This window comes from Canis lupus, chromosome X (genome assembly GCF_003254725.2).
Source record: "Canis lupus dingo isolate Sandy chromosome X, ASM325472v2, whole genome shotgun sequence".
NCBI lineage: Eukaryota > Metazoa > Chordata > Mammalia > Carnivora > Canidae > Canis > Canis lupus.
In genome coordinates, this window is record NC_064281.1 from 97,437,651 (window position 1) to 97,444,830 (window position 7,180).

The following is a 7,180-nucleotide window of genomic DNA, read 5'->3' on the forward strand; positions in this document are numbered from 1 at the left end:
GATTTGCTAAAGGAAAAAGTTGAATTGTAAAACAGTCTCAGTGGGAGCCCCAGATAACCCTACAGAGTGTTATGAAGATGAGATGGTCCTCCATAGCTGTTTTGAGTAGGGACAGGATGACCAAATCATAATATTAATTAGTCATTGGATGCAGGCCACATAACACATGATCTTAGAAAAGATAACTTTCTTCATCTGAGGAATTTCTCAAATATGGTTGAAAGTTGGGCACTGTCATTACCAAAGAGAGATTTTAGATAGTGCATCACAGCATTTTTGACACATTCTCATCTCTATATTTCAGTATTTTAAAGAAAACTATTAATGTCAAATTTGTTTTTTTATACACATCAGTGCCTACCAGATTTCTATTTCTAGAAAAAGAAATGTCTATCTGGGGTGAAACCCTCTATCTGTGATTCCTCAGAGGAATTTTTCCTTGTAGGCTTATCTTTGAAGCAAAACTCAGACTGAAGCTATGGGCAAAAAGAAAGCTGAGACAAGGAATTGATCCCATTTACAACTGGACCAAAAACTATAAGATATATAGGAATAAACCTAACCAAAGAGGTTTCCTATACTTAGGAATAAACCTAACCAAAAGATCTGTAATCTGAAAACTATAAAATACTGATAAAAGAAATTGAAGATGACACAAAGAAATGGAAAAAAATTCCACACTCATGGATTAGAAGAACAATATTGTTAAAATGTCTATACTACCCAAGGCAATCTACACATTTAATGCGATCCCTATCAAAATGTCACCAGCAGTATCATAGAGCAAGAATAAACAATCCTAAAATTTGTATGGAACCAAAGAAGACCTTAAATAGCCAAAGCAACCTTGAAAAAGCAAAGCAAAGCTGGAGGCATCATAATTCTGGACTTTAAGCTATATTACAAAGCTACAGTGATCAAGGCAATATGATACTGGCATAAAACCAGACATATAGATCAATGGAACACAATAGGGAACCCAGAAATGGACCCCAACTCTATGGTCAACTAATTTGCAACAAAGCAGGAAATAACATCCAATGGAAAAAGTCTCTTCAACAAATGCTATTGGGAAAAAATGCCAAATTACAAAAGAATGAAACTGAACCATTTCCTTACAGCATATACAAAGATAAATTCAAAGTGGATGAAAGACCTGCATGTGAGACAGGAAACGATTAAAATCCTAAAGGAGAACATAAGCAGTTACCTCTTTGAAATCAGCCATAGCAACTTCTTGCTTGACATACCTCCAAAGGGAAGGGAAACAAAAGCAACAATGTTAGAGTGCCCACGAGAAGTGTGCCCTGCCTGGCCTCAGTGGAAGGTGAACTTGGGCCTCACCCTCCTACGTTGGTCAGGTGGGTAGACTCAGTTCTCCTTCCTGTGGACAGAGGTGGGGAGGTAAGAGGATCCTGTGACATGTTTGTAAATAAAGCTCAGTACTCTTCTGAAAACAAAACAAAACAAAACAAAAAGAGCAGTACACCACAACATCCCTCACAAGTGGGCAAGAAAACAAAAACTTTTCAAAAGTTTACAGAGTCCAGCTTATTCAAGATACTGATTGTATGAATATCTACCCATCTATCTATCCATCCAGACATACATATATTATCTGTACAGTGGGTTAAATAATAACCAGACCTTCCTTTCTGTTAGGATGTTGAGGGGATACATTACAATATTATTTATGAAAGTATTTGTGAATGATAAATCTCCATAGGGAGCATCATGGCATTGTGGAATGTTTAAAAGTGTGGAAAAACTCTATTAGCATCCTGTCGCTGTTCTATGTGAGAGTCTCAGTTCTCCATATAGAGGATGAGAAAGCCAAAATAGACTGCGGTTCTCTAAGACAATAGTCATCGCAGTTTAATACAGATCAGAATTTTTAGGGAAATCTGTTAAAATATAGAGGCCTTATTTGGCAACTCTGGAGATGGAGTCTTATCTGCATTTTTAGCATGTATCTCAAGAGATTTTGAGAAACACTGCTTTAAGAGCCTTTCCAGCTTTGAGGTCATATTGTCTTATTTTTAGTTATTTACTTGAATCAACATTTTATATTCAGTGTTCTGGAAAACACCAATATTGTTGATAGTTAATAGAGATTTCCTAGAATGTACTTTAGAAAATTCGGACTCAGATTTTTCATGAATTCAGATTAGCTTCAGCTTTGCAGTAATAGTGCACACTAATGATCATTTTTAATTGATTTTTAAAACTGTCTACTACTTCCCCTTTCCTTTACAATACATATTTCATCATTAGTTTTTTTTTTCTGCCAGTGTTGAAGAACATAGACTGATCAGCATAGTGGGATCTCCTAACACTCAGCACAGCAGAAATAACCTAAAACATTTTCATAAAACATTAACATATTGAAATTAAAACTCTTGTAAGATACCATAGTAATTGTGATATTAGAAATGAAGTTTCATAAGTATGTATACAATGTACTTGAAATATGAGCATTATATTTGATAAAAAGAATGCTATTTCTCAAAATAAATACAAGAAAGAACAATGGGATATTTCTTGAAACACTCTGCTGTCTGTGGGAACGATACTGAGACTTGGAAGAACAGGATAAAAGCATTTACAAATCAAAATAATGTCCATAACATCAGGTTGATTTGTTACTCTTATTGGAAAAAATCTTGCACAATATCTTGAATATTTCTATTGAAAAATGGGTAGCATATGCTTTCTATCTTAAAGTTATGGATGATTGCTCTAAAAAGAAGGTATGCAGCACTGAAACTGACTACCTGCACATAAAAATTGAATTAATAAGATATATATTACTATTTTTAAGTGTCTGATTTTAAAAAGTGTTAGTGGCAGCTCAAGTGCACTTTTGATTCAGTTATGTTTTCCATCAAGAGTTTTAACCATTATTTATATAAGCTACTCTAAACATTCCTGTTTCAGAAGTCTTAATGGCACTCAGAGGGGCATCTTCCAAGTTTAAACTTCAAGAAACTCTATGTTTCTCCCCTTTCTCTTCCTTTCACCCTCTTTTGCCCACTGTAGCAAAATTCTAAAGAACCCTATCACTTATGGCCAGTCAATTGCACAATTCTATAGCTAAATCTGAAAACCAGGAAACAATTCATTACCAGTAAACCTGCTAATAATTGTCTACTATCTGTTTTATACATATATATATTTAATTTTTATTGAATTGTTCAAAGAAGTGCATATATCATAATTCAATTATCAAAAAGTTGATACATCTATGTAACTACTCTCCAGATCAGGAAATAGAGCATTAGCAGCATACCAGTCACTCTTATCTACTTCCCAAACACTACCTCTGCCCTATTCCCCCAAAATGACCACTGTCATTACTTCTAACACCATAGATTAGTTTTGTTCTGAGCTGTTATATGACTTAAATCATACAGTACAAACTGTTGTAGTGTGTTTTTCACTCAACATTAAATTTGAAGTATTTGTCCATGTTGTTGCACATAATTATTACTTATTCAGTTTCATTGTTCGGTAGTAAACCATTGTGTGGATATATATCAATTTATTTATCCAGTCTTCTATTGATAGATGATTGGTTTAATCTCACATGGATAAAAACCTGAAATCAATAACAAAAAGAAATTGGGAAAACTCATAAATGCAAGGAAATTTAAAAACATTTTTAAACAGCTATTGAGCCAAAAAAGAAATCAAAAGGGAAATTAGAAAATATCTTGAGACAAAAATGAAAACAGAAAGCTAAAAAACTTATGGGATATAGCAAAATCAGTACTTAGAAGGAAGTTTATGCTGATAAATGTCTATATTAAATAAGGAAGAAAGACTTCAAGTAAACAGTCTAGTTGCATGTCAAGGAACAGAACAAAAAGAACAAGTTAAGCCTAAAATCAGCAGAAGAAGGGAAATAATAAAGATAGGGCAGAAGTAAATAAGTGAAATAAGAAATCTTGACAAAACTAAGAGTTGGTTTCTTTAAAAGATAAACAAAATTGACAAACATATAATTAGACTTAAAAAAGTATCAAATCAGAAATGAAACAGAAGGTATCACAACTGATCCCATAGAAATAAAAGCAATCATAAGGGATGATCATAAGAGATGATTATGAGCAATTGTATACCAACATATTTGACAATGCAGAAGAAACGGATAAAGTCTTAGAAACATACAACCTATCAAGACTGAATCTGAACCAGTAATAAATAAGGAATTGAATTAGTAATTTAAAAAAACCTCCTAATAGAGAAAGAGCCCAGGAACAGATGATTTCACAGGCAAATTTTACCAAAAGTTTAAAGAAGAATTAACAATAACCCTTCTTAAACTCTTCAAAAAATAAAGACAGAACTCTCAAATTTATTTTATGAGGCCAGCTTCACCCTGTTAACAAAGCCAAAGACAAGGCAAGAAAAGAAAACTACAGGGCAATATTCCTGAAGAACAAGGATGCAAAATACCTTAACAAGATATTAACAAACTAAAGTCAATGGCACATTAAAAGGATTATGTACTTGGGATGCCTGAGTGGCTCAGGGGTTAAGCAGCAGCCTTTGGCTCAGAGTGTGATCCCAGGGTCCAGGATCGAGTTTTGCAACAGGCTCCCTGTGAGGAGCCTGCTTCTCCCTCTGCCTATGTCTGCTTCTTTCTATCTCTAATGAATAAATAAATAAAATCTTTAAAAAAAATTAAAGGGTTATATACCACGATTAAATGGGATTTATCCCTGGGATGCAAAGATGGTTTAACATATACAAATGTTTATTTGACCTTGTTTAACATATACAAATGTTTATTTGACCTTTATTTGACCTTTATTCATAAAGGTCAAAAATCATATGATCATCTAAATACATGCATAAAAAGCACTTGAGAAAATTCAACACTTTCATGATAACTCTCGACAAATTAGGTATGGAAAGATCTTAATAAAATAGAGGCCACATAGGAAAACCCCACAGCTAACATCATTCTCAACAATGAAAAATGGAAAGTTTTCCTCTAAGATATGAAACAAAGCAAGGATGCCCACCTATACCACTTCTATTCAACATAGTGGCCATTAATGATAAAAAATACTTTTTTCTTTTTCCTGACATCTAAGCTGAGCATACTCACATTTCAAAATGGAACACAGGGATGTCAAAGTGGCTCAGTCAGTTGAGCATATGGCTCTTGATTTTGACATAGGTCATGATCTCAGGGTTGGGGGATCGAGCCCCACTTCAGGCTTCACACTCAGTGGGGAGTCTGCTTGAGATTCTCTTTCTCCCTCCACTCCTCCTCTCAGCTATCTCTTTCAGATAAATAATTCTTTTAAAAAATAAAAAGCAACACAAAGTATCACAATAAATAACTCCTCAGTTGCACCACCATTTTTTCTCATTTGTGATAGCACTATAATACTGTTACTATGTAAAAATGGCTTTTTAAAATATTTACATTGGAAATTATATCTATTTGATGTAAATGTACTAGAAATTAGCCCAACATAGAAACATCCAGTGAATTTTTTACTTCTTCCACAGCATTTAGGAAGAGTACATAGTGTTGGTGAGCAATATTCTAATTGTTTTAACTTATTAGTGGAAAGATTATGATTTGTAAGTAATAAGAATTTTAAAAACTGAGAATGCAAGAACAGGATTTAGTATAGCAATAAAACTCATAACAAAGTTAAATTGACATGTGTTTGATGGTATGCAAGATTATTAATAGACTTATGGTAATTATTCAAAAAATACTGTGGAATGGGACAGTAATTGGCATTACTTTCCCCTGACCAAATCACTTGTACTAGGGTCTGAGGATTTTGTTGGACAGCTCTAATTATTTGAAAGTACTTTGTCATATTGAGTCTTAAAGTTTTCATTGTAACTTTTATCTAATCATCTATATCTGCTTTGTACAGTAACACAGACTCCAAGTCACTTAACTTCCCACATGGCAGTTATCAAATATTTAAAGATAGCTATCTTTGCCTTATCTCACTCTCATATTTTTCCTGTTCCAGGCTGAGCAATTCGGTTTCTTCCGATTGTTCATCATAGGGCATGTTTTTCAAGCTACTAGGAATCTTCTTTGCATTCTTCTGGATATTTTGTAGTCTTTTTTCCCCCAAAGAGGTTGCATTACCCTAGATGATGTATAGAAATTAGAAATTTTGATGTGATTATTTCATTTTATATTATGTTTTTTTTTGCATTCTCAGCTTGAATTACATAATTTTCCAAACAAGCTTTTTTTGAGGCTTGATTCACACATAGCAAAACATATACACATTAAGAATACTTTTCTATGAGTTTTGACAAATTTATAAATTTATAAACCTGTGCAACCACCACCATGTCTGTCACCCCCAGGAGTTTCCCTATACCCCTTCCTATTCAGTCTCCCTCCTGACCTAGGTTCAGGCAATCCTTGAGTTGATTTGTGTCACTAGTTTTTCCCTATTCTGTAACTTTATATAAATGGAATCACATATTATGTATTCTCTAATATATGGATTTTTACAAGCATCATATCAGTCTGCTCAGGCTGCCATCATAAAATACCACCAACTGGATACCTTGAATAATAGAAATTTATTTTCTCATGGTTCTAGAGAAGTCCACAATCAAGGTGTCAGCAGAGTCATTTTCCAGTGAGAGCTCTATTCCTGGCATTCAGACAGCCACCTTCTTGCTGTATTCTCACATGGCCTTTCCTTAGTGCATTATGCAGAGAGAGAGTGAGAGCATGAGAACATGAGTGAGAGGATGAATGAGAGAATGAGAGGGGGCAAGAGAACTTTCTGGTGTCACTTCTTATAAGGACACTACTATCGGATTAAAGTCTTACATTTATTACTTTATATAATTTTAACTACTTCCTTAGAGTCTTTATCTCCAGATAAAGCCACATTGGAGGTTAGGATCTCAACATATGAATCCTAGAGGGACACAAACATTCAGTCCATCAAAAAGCATAATGCTTTATAGATTCATCTGTGTTTTTGTGTGTTTCAGTCATGTATTCCTTTGTTGCCTCTGAGTAATATTCAATTTATGCAAATACTGAAATTGGCTTATTCATTCATCTGTTGATGGATATTTGGGTTATTTCAAGATTTGGTGATATTATCAATTAACGCTGCTAGGAACAGTGCAGTACAAATCTTTGAACATAGTTTGTTTTTATTTC

General features: G+C 33.9%; 1 long non-coding RNA gene across 1 annotated transcript; it reads right to left on the reverse strand.

The window, feature by feature from the left end:
* Nucleotides 1-3,215: 3,215 nt before the first annotated feature.
* On the reverse strand, nt 3,216-6,128 carry LOC125754651 (uncharacterized). The gene is made up of 3 exons (XR_007409389.1): nt 5,990-6,128; nt 5,117-5,311; nt 3,216-3,598 (listed from the first exon to the last, which is right to left on the reverse strand). It is a non-coding gene; the product is annotated as an uncharacterized LOC125754651 (long non-coding RNA).
* Nucleotides 6,129-7,180: the final 1,052 nt, after the last annotated feature.